We start from the raw sequence: 15,955 nt of genomic DNA, 5'->3' as shown, positions 1-15,955 counted from the left end.
GTGACCATAGTATTGTCCCACAATGAATCATAGCCCCAAAACACATACTTTGTGCATTAAGAGATTAATACACTCCTCTGCTACTTGAAGATCTGTGCCCAAAATAAAGGCTGTGTTGAAAAGGTACAAAAAGGTTAATTTAGCTTATAGATGTAATCCTGGTGTCCTAAGTTTCTGAGGAACATACACAGGTAAAAACTGCTTACCTCCCATAGGACATAGTCCAATAACCATATGCTGATATAATGGAAAAAAGAACATGTTTACAGGGAACATGTTTACAGGGACCAGGGAAGGAAAGTGGGCAGGGTTTTTGATAAAGTATAAGCATGATCTCACTGCAAACATCATTCAGAAAAAATACATACTACAACATAGGCAACGTCATAGCGGAAAGTTAAAAGCCTCTATTAACCCCACATCATCATTAACATGGCTGCGCACATCAATATAAGCCCCAGCACATGGCATCCACCTGCTACAAATGTATGCATTGTCCACACTACTTTTGCTCTGTGTGCAGCATACAATGACTTGGTGGACTGCTTCAGAGCAGATCTCCATGCTAAGAGCTCTGAAAGACACACAAGCAAGCACATGTCCCACAAATATCTACTCAATGTATTCATTTGACTCGCTAGCATGGCCAGCATTCCACATGTTTTACAGGGGATAATTTCATCCATGATCCACAACCAGAAATGAGAGCAATAGCAGTTGAAACCTATGATTACCAAACAAGACACAGCGTCATGGTTCACAATCCATTTGGCTGCTCAGCATGTGAAACCTTACTGAACACATGAACTGGACCACTCAACGTGAAATGAAATGCAGTGTGCAATGTTGCAAGCAATCAAGTAGTATGTGATTTGCTGGAATGTTGTTCGATTACAATTATTTCCAAGTATATTACACGACTAAATTGTTTTCACGCGACAGCCTCTCACACCACCCACCCATAATACTTCAATCCAGCAGGCAGGACTGAGTGCTATCGGCCTGGACATATAACCAGCCGAACGCGCTTCTAGGTATGGCGAGAGTTAACATTCTAGATATTGACCACGCCCAGAAAATTATCTCTGATTCTTCTTTAGCACGTAGAAGTATGTCTTGGTAGAGTGGAAAGGCACTCCGAAAAAGCCCCAGCATTCTGCATAAGTTTCCGAGGTTAGCTGCCGGCCGAACGCGCCCAGTATCGTTATGTGGGCTCGACTGTACATGGCGTCGGCAGTCTCCCACTGTAATGACGTCATGGTCGGCGGCGGCGCTAGCTTTCAGCCAGCTGATTCACGGCGGGACGGCGCCGCTCGAGAGGCGGCGCCCGGACGCGCTGCCGGCGTCGCCAGTCGCGGGGCCGTTCGCTCTGGAGTTGGTGGGGTTGGGTGCGCCGCACCCGCGACTGCTCCAAGGCGTCGTAACGAGGTGGAAATCCTTGCTCGACACCGCGAGACATTCCCGCGGACTGACCAGCTTCTCGCCAGCGTCGGGACGGTGCACGCTGGCACGTGACGTTCCCACCCGGCCCTGGTGAGTGCAGTCCATGGAGGCGGATCGATCCAATCGGTCTGCACCGAGCCGAGCGCACAGCGGGATAGGCCAGACGCTCTGCTCCGGCCCAGTCCGGCAGGCGCCGCTCTGCTATCGGATCAACCGACGCGACTGGATTAGCTCTTATCTTTCGCAAACCCTATTCTCCGCCATCGTAATCAGCATGTTGGTCAGCCTGGGGTGCAGCAACACAAGGGGAAGGACAACGGCCCCACTTTCCGTGCAAGTTAAGCATGTCTGTCGTGATGGATGGAAAGCGCTGACTTGTAAATGGTTGGCCAACGGGTGTAGTTTTGCAAAATAACTTAGGCGGTGAGAAGGAGGTGAGCCAGCAGAAATTGCTGAACCCACCCTCGGAATCTGGAGTGATGTGTTTTTACCCAGATTTGACGCACTTTTTCTCAGAGTTGGAGTCTGACCAGGGGCGCAACTATGTACCTTCGGGTGGCCTGAGCTCGCCAATGCTGATTTGAGCCCCCCCCCCCCCCCCCCCCCCAATATCTTTTAAACCCCTTCAATGCATACGGGCGAGGAGGAAATACCGGGCCAAATGAATAGACCAGTTATCTTTACAATAGGTGTACTAGGTGGTAGGTACCTAAAAACATCGTTTAACCACGCTAGCTACTCCATATGTTAAGCCAGTCTGGAAACGTTTGACACGCTTTTTCAAATGATACCGCCTGGAATGGAACGCAGAACAATTTAATGCAATATGCAGCAGCTTGTAACAGTACAGAGGGCTCAAATAAAATCAAAAACGCATGCTTTCTTATCAGTGGCAAGGGTATTTGACGAATAGCCGTGACTGTGGTGGTCATACAACACGATCCCCGACAGCGGTAGTCGCCAGTAATCCCTTAGTAAGCTATGCTCAGGTGCTGTTTTTTATTTACATCTTATTCTAAGCTTTTCACAAAAAGGCGGCTCACATTAACTTGAAATTGGAAGTCATTCCCTCCACACGAAACAGGTTTGAATCTACAAAATATTAAACTTTTTTACTTTGAAATCGAGGGACGCAAATTCAAGTGGCCCAATCTAGGAGAAATAGGTTTTGGGGTAGACTTGCTCTTTCTTTTTGGATGAGGCTCCCAACAGGCTTTAAAAAGTGGTACCCCTGAGTCTGACCCCTCGCCCCAACAGAAAAGGAACCTACACCTTTCGGTGGCCTTTTTCAGACGTTCCGGCGCCTGCTGCGCCGCGCTCGCAGCTCAATCGCAGAGAGGCGGCATGTTACACTCGCAGCTCAGTTTCAGGGAGACGGCATGTTACACTCGCAGCTCAGTCTCAGGGAGGCGGCCTGTTACGCTCGCAGCTCAGTTTCAGGGAGGCGACCTGTTGCGCTTGTAGCTTAGTCTCAGGAGGTGCCTGCTTCGCTCGTAGCCCAGTCACAGGAGGCGGCCTGCTACGCTCGTAGCCCAGTCACAGAAGGCGGCCTGTTACGCTCGTAGTCCAGTCACAGGAGGCGGCCTGTTACGCTCGCAGCCCAGTAGCAGGAGGCGGCCTGTTACGCTGGTGGCCCATTCTCCGGTCCAGCGTATGCGCTTGCTTGGTTGCGCGCACTTAATGGCTACGTTTAGATGGGTTGTGATGGCTTTCTAACATAATGGGACATATAGTTGCACTGGTCACCGTCGGCAGATCGCCAGCAGACCGCTATCTCCCCGTCAACGTCTGGCCCTGTTGACAGCCGGGGCCCGTTGTAGGCGGTCGGCGATAGTCAGGTGGTTACGGCTGCTCCCTGGCAACGCATGAGGCCCCCTTGGTGGGCCGGGCCCGGTGGTACGCGGTCAGCTTGGGTTAGGTGGTCACGGCTGCTCCCTGTCCACGCATGAGGCCCCCTTGGTGGGCCGGACCCGGCTGTACGCGGTCGCTCAGCGGCTGTGCGAGCGATGGTTAGGTGGTCTCAGCTGCATGGTCAGACGGCTCTATGTAGGTTACAGGTTGCTGAACAGCTGTATGCAGCTGTTCGGTAGATCAGCCCTCCCAGCAGCAGAGCCCATCTCCCGGAGACCGTTGGCCGACATGTGCGCGTCCCGACCACCACGTGCGGGCATTTGTGCTGTTCCCAAACAAGGGTCTCCCTAGCTCGGCATCGTGACTGTTCATGCTTTATGCCCATCTCCCCTGCCTTCTCTTCTCCTTTCCTCCCTCCCTCCCCTCCCTCCTCCCTCCCTCCTATACAGAGAGCGGATCTCTCCGCCGTAAGTAGCTGCCTGGCACTTGCCAGACGGTGCGCGCAATAGCCAACGCCGGTTCCGCGCGCAGCGACGCCGACATAATTACGAGCATCATTACGTCGAGCCACGCGGAAACAAGGCGCTGTGTGTCATCTGGCTCCAGGCAGCGGCAGGCCGACTTCAACACGGTGTGTTTGCACGTTCCTGGCTTCCCAAAACATTAATGAAGGGGTATTCCACTTTCCACTTTCACTGGATGATTTCCCATTTCATCCGGAACATTGACCGCATGTTACACATATTGACGTGGTTGGTTGTGTTAACTTCGGCTTGCGTGCCTGCCGCTCGCGATACCAAGAGAATGGGCTGTGGAGTGTCGAGGCTCGGCCCGTGCGCTTTCACAGCTGAGATGGTGCCAAAGAGCGACCGCGTGGCTTCGTCAAACGGTTACAGGTTGCGACATGATACACGATCCTTCTCCCCTGCTGTCCTGGTGATTTCAGTTTAAAAATACGACTTGGGCTTTGTCCCCCGCCCCTGGCCTTCTCCTTTCATCTCCTGTCTTCCATCCTCCCTTTTTGAAACATTCGTTATGGTGTGATTCACTGGCCTGTGCAGACCGGTCTGTGGGTGTGCAGCTGTCAGGTCTGTTGTCGCCTGACCCGCTCCCCGTCCGGTACAGCCAGCTCCCGTGAACCCAGCCGACGCCGCGCCTGGCCACGGCCCGGCTGCCGGGTGGTGAAAGCGGCAAGCGGGCGTCCGACGGGCTGGACCGCCTGCGCGCTGGCCGGCCCGGCTTTCAGGTCTTCGGTCTCAGTCGGGCCCCCCCACGCCCTGAACGGCGCCGGCGGTGACGCCATTGCCGCTCACTAGCTCCCACAGGGTGAAAATGTACCCGCGTCACATCACGGGCTGGTCCTGCGTCGGTGATGCTGCTTCAACCGTGCTGATTGTATGGTATAGGGACGGAGGATACCCTTGGGCTCACTCGGAAATAGCATTTGGTAAAGGTTTTGCTGTCGTTTTGTGGCTGCATCGAGAAACTGCGAGAACCCGTAAAGCTCGGATTTCACCGCACCCCTTTTCGTTTAGCGGTTTTTCGTTTTTTCACATCACTGCGTCACGTTTGCTTGTGCGTTTGCTCTTTGAACTGTTGCGTCAAGATTATGTTGCTGTTTTTTATCGTCCCGTTGTTTATATGTCCTCGACGGCTTACAACAACACTAATCAATTCAGGGGCGGATGCAGGATTTCATCAAGGCGGGGCCACGAAACACTATGGAGCCCCCTAGAGTTTGGGGCCCCGAACGACAGTGTGCATAGGCAGGTTAACAGATGGGCCTCTGACAAGAGCGTAGGGCCCTAAACGAGTGGCATGGAATTGGAAACACCCTAAACCGATGCAGAGGGCCCATGAGCACATCGCCAGTGTGTCGGTAGTTGAACGGAGACCAACGTAAAGGGCCCCGACCAACCGAGAATATCCCGACAGGCTAACATATGGGGCCCCGGCTGGGTCCCTTGGGTCCTATGGGTCCCTTCGGAGCCTATAATCCCCTTCGTAGCCTAAGCGGGGGAGGGCATTGTCTCGTGCCCACCCACTTTGGATCCTCCCCTGAATCAATTGGCCATCGCAGCAATACCCAGCCTACCTGCAGATGCACACCATATGCGTGCCACCGTCATGCATTTTAGCAGTGCCTCGTCTTGGATTCCTGCTCGCATGCTATTGATCTATTGTTGAAAATAAGGGAGAGTTCAGTAAAATTAGGGAGATAAGGAATTATTCCCCTACAACATGGCCTGCGTTGCCCTTTCGCTGCGCGCGGCAGCATTTGCAACAACCGTGTCTGCGCTAAGAAACTAGATGTGTGACGTCAAACTCACCAATATTCAACTAGCTAAATTAGATACTAACTCACCTGCAACTGCGCCCGCTTTTTACGCAAATGATGATAGGTAGCATACATACAATTGGGAGATGCGAAAGTCCCTGAATACCTGCACGTGTCTACCATAATTGCGCTACGTGTCAAGCTTGCCTTAAACCTGGTCCTCTCTGAAGGCACACTCTTCGCCAGGCACTAGTTAATTACCCTCCATCTCGACTGAGCTGGCCCTCCGCTCTCCCTCAAAATCCACTCAAAAGCAGTGACAAGCCGCTCCATGTTCAAAGTGACGTCATTTACGCTATTGTGATGGAAAATTTAAATGCAGTTTATATGCGTAAATTGTATTGCAATTTACTGTTGTTTTACTTGTATTTTGTACTTCCACACTCCTGCCTTTTTATTTCGTGTTTACGATTTTTCCCAAATTTTGCGTTTTTTGATCACAGTGTTTTGCAGTGGAGCCAGGCCCGTGTTTGTATGGACCTTACATTACTCCAGTGACGGAAAAGTGCAAAACCGCGATAAAAATGGTAATCGCAACGAATAATTGGAATCACGTGTAGTGGAGCTTGGGTGTAACGCCACCCGCAAACGCATGCAGCTCAAGCCTGGGGATACGATCTTTACTGTGTGCTCCGCATGTGCGGACACTGCTGCAGCGTACAAACCACGTCCAGCGCTGCGACGATCGTGATTTGCAAACCGTGCGCACCTCTACGCCATGTTTGGCTGCGTCGGGGACCCGCGGGACTGGTTTAGAGGCGGGTGTGGGCTGCGTAGTCCCTCCCCCCCCCCCCCCCCCTCCCCTCGTTTCCGTGCAGTGGCTCGACTGATCAGATTCTGCCCGCCGAGACGCGTCTGGCGGGACTGGCCTCGTCTGCATATATCTGACGTGTCGGAGACTCGTGGCGCAGTTTCGCAAAATGAGTTGCGCTGCTGAACAATGTAAAAGCACGAAACCCGCTCTCAAATAACGCCAACAAACGGGTTTCTCACTGAATTTAGCCCGCTCTCTTCTTCAAAGTTGGAGGGCTGTATGCCCTCACCCGCCTCCCCTCCCACGCCCCCCCCCCCCGCCCCCACACCTGACAAGAAATTTTAGATCTCGGCGTTTTCCTCTCCTCCCCGACTTCGGCTGTCTTTCTCTACTTAAGCTGGTTCCCGGGAGAAAAATCGAATGGAAAAAGTCGAAAGGGAAAAAAGTTAATCGGAAGCAAGCAGGGTCGACAAGGACAAGAATCGGTTTGGAATACAATGAAATGGACAAAAATTCGGCATGGATAAACGTCAGTGGCACTGAGCATGATCGTTGTAGAGGTAAACGCGAGAATGTTTTCTCGCAAAAGTGATAAACGTCTTATGTACATAACTCTGTTCTCCTTTTACCTTTGCACATGGCTGAGGTGAGACAGGCGACCGCCAAATGCTGGCCTGTTGTAGTTAAGTGCCAATTTAAAGATATGTCAAACGCTACGCGAAACGAAGACGCCACCAAATGATGCCGGAACGCAAACCTCAGCATAACTTTCCTGCAATGAAAAAGTACGAATAATTTTGGGGGGCTTTCAGTTGTAGACATAACATTTTTTAAACATTTCAACTTTTATCTGATTCCACGTTAATCCTTGTCGGATTTTTGTCCTTTTGACTTTTTCCCAGCTTGGCATTCATCTCTGTCAAGTTTTATCCCTTTTTACTTTTCGCGTTCCAACATTTTCCCGTTTTGCATTTTTCTCTGCCGACTTCTTCCTGTTTGACTTCTTGCCCTTTGACTGTTTTCCATTCGAATTTTAGCCCTATCGATTTTTTGCCGCCCGACTTTTCGTCTGAACTTGAATGCTCGCCGTTTTCCACTCGACTTTTGTCTGGACGCCCATAAGCACTTTTGTGAAAATAACGAATCATGCCCAGAACAGGAAGAAGCTTTGTGGTTTACCCCGAACAAAGTCGGATTCGATTCTGGAATCGGTCAAATTTGCATTTAATCGTCGAGGCGAAATTGTCCCTTTCCAAAGCGTTGCTGAGCTTGAGTGTAGGATGAGTTTATTGTATCGGCTGAAATCCGTGATGTGTGGCCACCAATATAGATGTAGGAAGCAAACAATATTCATCTCCTGACAGGCTTTCTAGGTGGAGGATACGGACCACAATCTTATGTGTAGTGTAGGCCTCATGTGTGGTCCTTCAAACCCGAGGCTAATGTTCACAAGTAAGTCCGGATTGTCCGAAATAATAAAGTGTAACTGCAATCATCGCTTTAAGGTAGCCGCATACCTTGATACCGGGGAGCCTTTTCGCCAATTTCGGGTCGTTTGCTAAGCTCACGATACTTTTTGTTATTGATTTCAAAGATTTAGGATTGCAGTTGTGAACTTGCAATAGGTCGTTGCTTCTCCTGCCATTCGGATTATTTCGTGTCAGTTCGGAGTCATAACATTTTGATAGAAGACAAAGGAAGTTGGAAAGCAGGAGAAGCAACGACCTCTCTGCCGAAGATGCGGAGCACCGTTGTGTGTGGTGCATATGTTCGTTGAGTGTCGGAGCCATGAGATTGAGCGGAGCGGTATCTTAAAGTGATTACAAGCCTCAGCCTGTCTGCCAGGCGACCCGCCGTGGATCGAGCCTCGAGCAGCATTACCTTTATAAGGGACATCGACTTGAGATTGCTATTATCGCCGACCAGCTCTGGAGGCGCATCCGACATTTCCTGATTATCGGTTTGGTTTTACTCACGCCGTAGGTACCGTTCTGGTATGTAGACGAAATATGTTCAAGAGAGAAAGAATGTGCTGCTTATTTGCCAATACTCTGAGTATTCGGCATGGTATTTTAAAATCTAGACACTGGTTCAAATAACCATTGCCGTTAATGCGCCCTGAAAATCTAATAACTAACTCTCGCCCAAATAAGAGGCGGTCGTATCCAACCCCCTGAGGCTTTTTGAGGATACCTTCCGGCATGTCGTGTGAACGCGCCCCAATTTTCACTGGCCAATCGGACGTTCATTGCGCGTGTTTTGGCACATACAGCGTGTCCCTACCATTCTAGTTTCGGAGCATTGGCGGTTTTTGAGGTGGCGGTCACTGCACGACGATCCACGGCCGGCATGACCGGTGGGACAACGACCGAAGATGTCATGGAACGTGCGGTGGGAATTATATTGCCATATTAGCGGACTCATGCACCATCAGTATATGGTCAATCACAAAACCATACGTTGTTGTAATCAGAATCAAAAGAGAAACACATCTGTTTTGGTTTAGTGTCACTTCAAACCTCGGTGTCGTGTGTGTGAGGCTGTAAAGCTGAAAAGTTGTTATTTTCAGGAAACTTTTTCTTTTGACCGGGTATATTGGGATCGTTTTTGAATCTTCTAACATAAAACTCATTACTAATCGCGGGATCCTGCGGAGCCGATCCGCTGGTGTCTTCCACTAAGACTTGCGTTTCTTAGTTTGGAAACGGCAGGGGTCATATCTCACCCCCCCCCCCCCCCTATCAGTCCACGCTATGAAAAACGGCGAGTCAGGGCGAGGGCTAACAGAAGAAACAAAACGTGTATGCTAGATTTAGCGTGTGATATTAGTTTAGAAATACGTTTTTGACGAATTGTAGGAATGTGCATGCCTTTATCTTGGAAAAAATACAGGAAATGGTAATTTCGTTACATACGTCATGTTCAGAGCGTGATAGACACTCCTTGCCGAACCTATCCTTTTCACAACAATTTGCGAATCGAATTGCTCCGACTCCATTGCACTAAATACCAATGCCCGTCCGGCATGACCGCTGGAAATTCGATGAGCTAAATTCAAAGATAAGCATATATGAGAGGATCCGTATCAACTATTACTAGTTTACAGCGGTTTGAAGTTGCCATGGCATAGTTACGAACTATTTTACATCGGCAAATCAATGGCCGCTGCAAAACAAATTTTTGCCACAATGATTCGATTAGGGATGAAAGCGGCTTGAACCTGGGACGAGACACTCCGGAAATGATTGAACACAGTGCGAACAAGCTTTTTGCACACTCAAAGTTCGCAGTTTTGCAGTGACAACACTGTGACAACTCGCCCGTGTTGCAACTATATCCGGCCCACCCTGTACGACAATAAGGTTCCACTATGTTAGTCCGCTTTCTAGCATTTAGTATTTGTTATTGGCCTGAAACAGACTGCCCCGTGCCCAGTAGGACTCCATCGCCTACCACTGTTAAGCCAAACGATGATTTGGCCCCGCTGCGTTAAGCCACCTCAAGGCACCGCGCCAGTCGAGCAGGATACTAAACCAGCTTTAACGGAGAACAAAAATCGTCCAGGCTCTCGGATCAAACGCACCCCAGTGGATATGTGTCATTGCGCGCTCCACGGCGATGGACAGTGATCTCACTTTGTGCCCTTGTGCGTGCCAAGGCGATGGACAATGATCTCACTTTGGAGATGACCACCTGTGGAGGTCATCACAAAAATTACCTGCTGGGAACACGTTCTGACAGTTTTAATTCTACATTCATGGCAGTAGAAAGTGTACCTTGGTCTCGCAATGACAAGTCATAATCTCGCTAGCATCTCGTTTTTTAATCGATTTCAGGCACTCAAGCAATCGCAAGATTGAAAACAAGCATTTCAAGGTTGACAACAGCTGAAATGAGCGTTATTTGCCTTCAACTTTAGCGGCGCTCGGAAGTGTGCTGCCGATTAACCTGTCACTTCGAGTGATTCAACAAATTCGCTGTCAGCGTAGCGACGACACTTTGGCGCTATTTATGCACCGAGGCTTAAGATGCCAAGTTTCCGCTGGATTCAAAAAGTTTTAAACAGCACTTCTTATCAAAATGGAGTATGAACAGGCATAGAAGTATAAAATGAAGTTTAGCTCCCATTCGACCTATGAATACATTTGAGTAAGGATGTGTACTGACTGTGTACTGACATTTGAGTAAGGATGTGTAATGACGATGGTGAATGCATTTGAGTAAGGACGTGTACTGACCATGCGTTTAGACCGCTAGTTGACTAAAACTGAAGTAAATCTTGAGGAACGTGTTTTTGACTGTTATGGCTGGTATAGCTTGTTGAAGAGAACATATTTTCACGGAAGTTAACACAGGGACCACTGGAAGAGCTCTCGTTCTAGGCAGGAATTATGTGCTACCTGAGGTAGAACTTGAAAAAACTGTCTTTGCAGTCCGAATCGGACACGCTGCATCTTTTTACACAGATGATGGTCCGTGTGTCACCTGTTTATTTTTAGTGATGTCCGGCCTCTCAAATTTGGCAAGTTGTTAAATCCGCGGGCTTCGTAATTGTGCTAGGCACGTCCCGCTAACTCTGATTTGGTATCGTGTGTGCACCAGGTGACAACTCCCACCGCTTACGTAGTTCTGCCGACGCATATCTCAGTATGATATTCCAGACGTATGTATATGCGTATGGAAAAATAGCCCAGCCCTCCAAGCCCATGTACACAGCAGCGAAGTTGTGTTTACACGGCCTTGTGTGAGAGTATATGTCTTTGCGAAGTGGCAGCCGGCGTGCGCCGTGACCCTCCTCCCTTCGGATGGCCACCGCCGCAGTGAACGGAGACCTGTTGAGCTTAAGCCCAGCGGCACGACGAGGATCCGTGCCACAGCACGCCCCTGCACCGCAGAATTGTCTACGATACGTTGTCTGTAAGGCCTTTGATTTCATTTGTCGGCGGCAAAACACGACGAAGAGCGTGGCAAAAATTGTTTGAATCACGCGTATGTGTTGTCCATTTCAGCCTTTATCGCGCTGCATATTTGTGGAAAGTAGGCTTCTCTATTTAGAATGTCTGCTAGTTCCGTCCGGTCATGTACCGGTGTGTGTCTTTGTCACCGCAATGATGTCACCGACGACGTCATGTGCAGACGCCACGTCCTGCCGCCGCCTTTCCGCTGATAGACGCTGTTTTCCCTTTTCGTAACGGAAGTGAGCCTATGGACTGATTTAGAACTTATTGGGATCTACTGTCTGCTGTCTGCCTCGTGTTTAGCGTCGTATGGCCGAATCGTATGTTTTACGACCTTGCATTCTACAGTGAAAGGGATTAAAAGCTCAGGACAATCGCCACCGAAGCTGCTTTCGATCTGTAGTGGTGGTCGTCCGAAAAGCCGGGGCTGTCACGACGTGATGAAGGCCACACATGTGTAGGTTACTGAGGCTCAAACTAGTACTCGAGGGCGTAGGGTATTACCTCGTCCAGGTATACGTGGATTGAACACCAACGGCCTGGCGAACTCGACAATTTTATCTGAAATAATCACCAATATGACGTTATTGCGCCGTATGACGATACCGCGACTGGCAGTGTTCTGCGCATGCGCCGTACTCCGCAGTGGCTGGGGCACGGGGCCAATGAGTAATGGCTCTATCCACGAATGAAACTATTGTTATGTTTTGCAAAGGAAATACAGCATGTTGCTTGTAATGAAAAGATGAGGCAGAGGCGTGGGGCTATGACACGGGAGGCTGGATAGCTGGTGGTGGTGGTTGTGGTGGTGGTGACGCGGAACAGGGCGTGGCACGGTGAGGTGTTGGACTAGCGGCACAACGGCACCGCAGCGATAGCTAGGCAGGGACAGTTTGTTGTCCCTCAAAGCGGACGCTCACCCGCATTGTGTGTGTGTTTTTTTGTGTGCTTTGGATGCAACACCAAGCTGTTTCCGCCTCATGATCTGCGTCCTTTCTTGGAGTCATCCGACAACGCGGGGGCTGTGCCGACCGGTGTGGGCGCGGTGTGGGCGCCCCGTCCCGTCTGTTCTCGCGGTCGCCGCTGCCGCACGCACTGTCAGCGTCTCGTCGGCGTCTCGCAGCCCGGTAACGCTGACGTCCGCTCTCCAGGCGATGAAACGGACGCCGGCCAGGGCGGCCGGGGCAGGGCCCGAGCAGACGCCCATCCAGGGCACGGTCTGCTTCGACCAGGCTACGCTGAAGAAGAGGCTGACGCCCCTGCAGCACCAGATCACGCAGGATAAGGGGACCGAACGGTGAGACGGGGGACTGGACGGCTCCAGATCACGCGGGATAAGGGGACCGAACGGTGAGACGGGGGACTGGACGGCTCCAGATCACGCAGGATAAGGGGACCGAACGGTGAGACGGGGGACTGGGCGGCTTCAGATCACGCGGGATAAGGGGACCGAACGGTGAGACGGGGGACTGGACGGCTTCAGATCACGCAGGATAAGGGGGACGCGAACGGTGAGACGGGGGGACTGGGCGGCTTCAGATCACGCGGGATAAGGGGACCGAACGGTGAGACGGGGGACTGGACGGCTTCAGATCACGCGGGATCAGGGCACGGCACTGTGAGACAGGAGAATGGACGCCTTGGAATCACGCAGATCAAATGGACGTTATGAGACAGGGGACTGGGCAGCCTTAGATTCACGTGGGGCAGTGGCGCGGGGCTGTGAGACAGAAGACAGAAATCATCAGGTGGTGGTCACAGAAGACGCACTCGCCACCTGGAGGTGGTGATTCGCGCGCCATGACCCGCGTGATCACCACCCACCACAGGCCGGTGGTGGTGATCACGCGGGACATGGCGCGTGACAGTCGGAGTTGACTCGGTGGTACAGGATCGATGACTGTTGGAAGGGGCTTGGTCATGCCCAACGGTTTCGGTGAGGGTGACAAGGCAGGTGCTGACGGGATGGTGGGGGATCAGGGTGGCAAAGGAGCTATCGAGATATCAAAACGAAACTTCGCACAAGCTTAAGGCAACCGAACCTTACCAACTAAACGAAGGCAGCTTGGTCGTGTACCCAGGCTGCCTCAGGCTTTTTACTGCCGTCGGCCGAAAATGTGCTGACGAGCTGAGAGTCTGTGGAGCGTGTGTTCCACAAGGTTGGCTGTGGTCGGCTGTTGGGGCTTGGCATCGGTACTGGGGCCGACGTACGCAACAGCTGAGACAGGCTATAATCGCGCCGCCTGCGTCTCACCTTGGTGAGGGCGGCACTGTGGGCTATGAAATGTGGTGCTTAAACACATAGTGAGACTACGGAGCTACTGGTACAACTCATGCTGGCGTTGCATGCGGCTGAAAGCTTTATTTGCAGGTGACTATCGTAGTGGTGTGTCAATCTCTTCCACCCCCGCTGTAGCCAATCTGCCCCGCACGATATGGTATCGCTGTTCTAAATCCGGTATTTGCCACCTTTACAACGGCCAGGAAAGAATTTGGACAAGATGAATGGAAGACTGGGAATCGTCTGCGTATGCTTTCGGTGCATGCGATAACTTGTGTTAAGGGCTCAGAACTGGTCTGCTCACTCGCCCCACTATGCTCGCGTTCCCGCCAGCCTCGCTCTCACCAAAGCCACACTGACCTGAGTGGTCTCAATGCTCCCTTCCCTCCCAGCTCATCTGGTAGATGCCTCGTACCCTACCTATTCGTAGCCTTCTTTAATTTGTCCTTTCAACCCAAAAACGAGGGCTGTATGATTGGTCAATGGAAGCCAATCGCGAGAATGAACCCAAGGCGACAGTGCAATGGCGTTCAATGGCACATTAGAATAACCGGTCAAAAATTGTCATATCAGATTGAATTACTCCACATGGGTGGTAGCGTAAGGGTCTCTCATAGCCGTGTTGAGCAAAAAACCCTGAACCACAAAGCCATCCGCGCAGACAATTGGTCAAATTGTTGACGCTAATGTCCACTCGACCTGTGCTTCCGCGGTGGCCTTGTGATCGTCACTTCGGCTGTGTTAGAGCCCGATCCGCGGTGGCCTTGGATCGTCACATCGGCCGTGTTAGAGCCCGGCCCACAGTCACTATGTGTGCGGCTCATGATCAGTCACTCTTGTCACAGTCGGCCACCCACCGGCTGCCGACACAGCACGTTGGCGGCTCATCATCAGTCACTCATGTCAGAGCCGGCCACCACCGGCTGCCGACACAGCACGTTGGCGGCTCATCATCAGTCACTTTTGTCACAGTCGGGCCACCACCGGCTGCCGACACAGCTCGTTGGCGGTTCAATCATCAGTCACTGTTGTCAGAGTCGGCCACCACCGGCTGCCGGCACAGGGCATGCCGACTTCCGTTAACGGACGACCTACTTGTTACGAAATGCTCTGGGTCCTGACCTTACCCGTCAGCTGACGCCCTTGGGATCAGCTCATCCGGCGTCGAGAACGATGGGTGTACCGCTGCGTGTTCTAGCTCAATCAGCGTCGAGAACGATGGGTGTACCCGCTGCGTGTTTCTAGGTCAATCAGCGTCGAGAAAGACGGCTGTATCGCTGCATGTTTCAGCTCAAGAAACGCCAAGAACAATGGGCATGCCGCTGCGTGTTTTAGCTCGACCAGTGCAGGAGGCGATGGGTGTACCGCTGCGTGTTCTAGCTCAACCAGCGCCGAGAACGATGGGTGTACCGCTGCGTGTTCTGAGTTCGTTCTGACCCCTCAGGGCGTTCTCGGGTCGGTTCAACAAGCACCGCGAGCCGGGCGTGTACCGCTGCATAGTCTGCAGGCAGGACCTCTTCTCCTCCACCACCAAGTACGACTCTGGCTCCGGCTGGCCCAGCTTTTATGACGTGCTGGACCGCGCCGGATCACCCTGAAGGCCGACTTGTCTCATGGTCAGTGGGAGGTGTCGCCACCATGATGTTTACTGATTTGGCTGCCACAGTCTGTAGATTACGCACGTTTTTTCAGGATGGCTCCATATTGTGCGTCACTAAAATCAGCAATGAATGGAAGTGAATGGGACGGTGAAATGCTCATGAGATTCATGAAGATAGAGTGATTTAGCTATCTTGCTCGTTGTTTGTCGCGATATGTACCATCTTGTCGGTACCTGGTCTGATCGCTTTTCGCGTTGGTGTTAGGTCCGCAGTTCTTCATCCCGGGGCCTGCTTGGCGTCCTGACGTTCCACTGCCGACTTAATGATAACGATTTTCACCATCCGTCTTCATCACCGATGTGGGTAGCGGTGATCACAGGCCCCGTGCGGCGTGCTCGGCCATGTCCTCTCCCGACCTCAGTGCTGTATCGCTCTGATCGCCTCTGAGGCCTGATCGCCATGTGACACGGCACCGTCGCCCATCTCACGTGCTCTGGCTGGCTCCAGTCGGCGGCAATCTCCTGCTGCTGGTGGCCAACCCGGACATGGAGCGGATGGAGGTGGGCTGCGCCCGCTGCGGCGCCCACCTGGGCCATCTCTTCAAGGACGGCCCCAAGCCCACCGGCAAGCGCTTCTGCGTCAACTCAGAGTCGCTCGACTTCCGACGCGACGACTCGATTGATGTCGTCGACGGCAAGGTGGAGTTCGCGCGGGGCGTGTGCGAACTGA

General features: G+C 51.9%; 1 pseudogene; it reads left to right on the top strand.

The window, feature by feature from the left end:
- The first annotated feature begins 1,352 nt into the window (after nt 1–1,352).
- On the top strand, nt 1,353–15,954 carry LOC119109778 (methionine-R-sulfoxide reductase B1-like; annotated as a pseudogene).
- The last annotated feature ends 1 nt before the right edge of the window (nt 15,955 follows it).

Source organism: Pollicipes pollicipes, unplaced genomic scaffold (assembly GCF_011947565.3).
Source record: "Pollicipes pollicipes isolate AB1234 unplaced genomic scaffold, Ppol_2.1 Scaffold_7231;HRSCAF=8579_pilon_pilon_pilon, whole genome shotgun sequence".
Lineage (NCBI taxonomy): Eukaryota > Metazoa > Arthropoda > Thecostraca > Pollicipedomorpha > Pollicipedidae > Pollicipes > Pollicipes pollicipes.
Note: the sequence above shows the minus strand (reverse complement) of the source record. Positions and strands in the feature narration are given on the sequence as shown.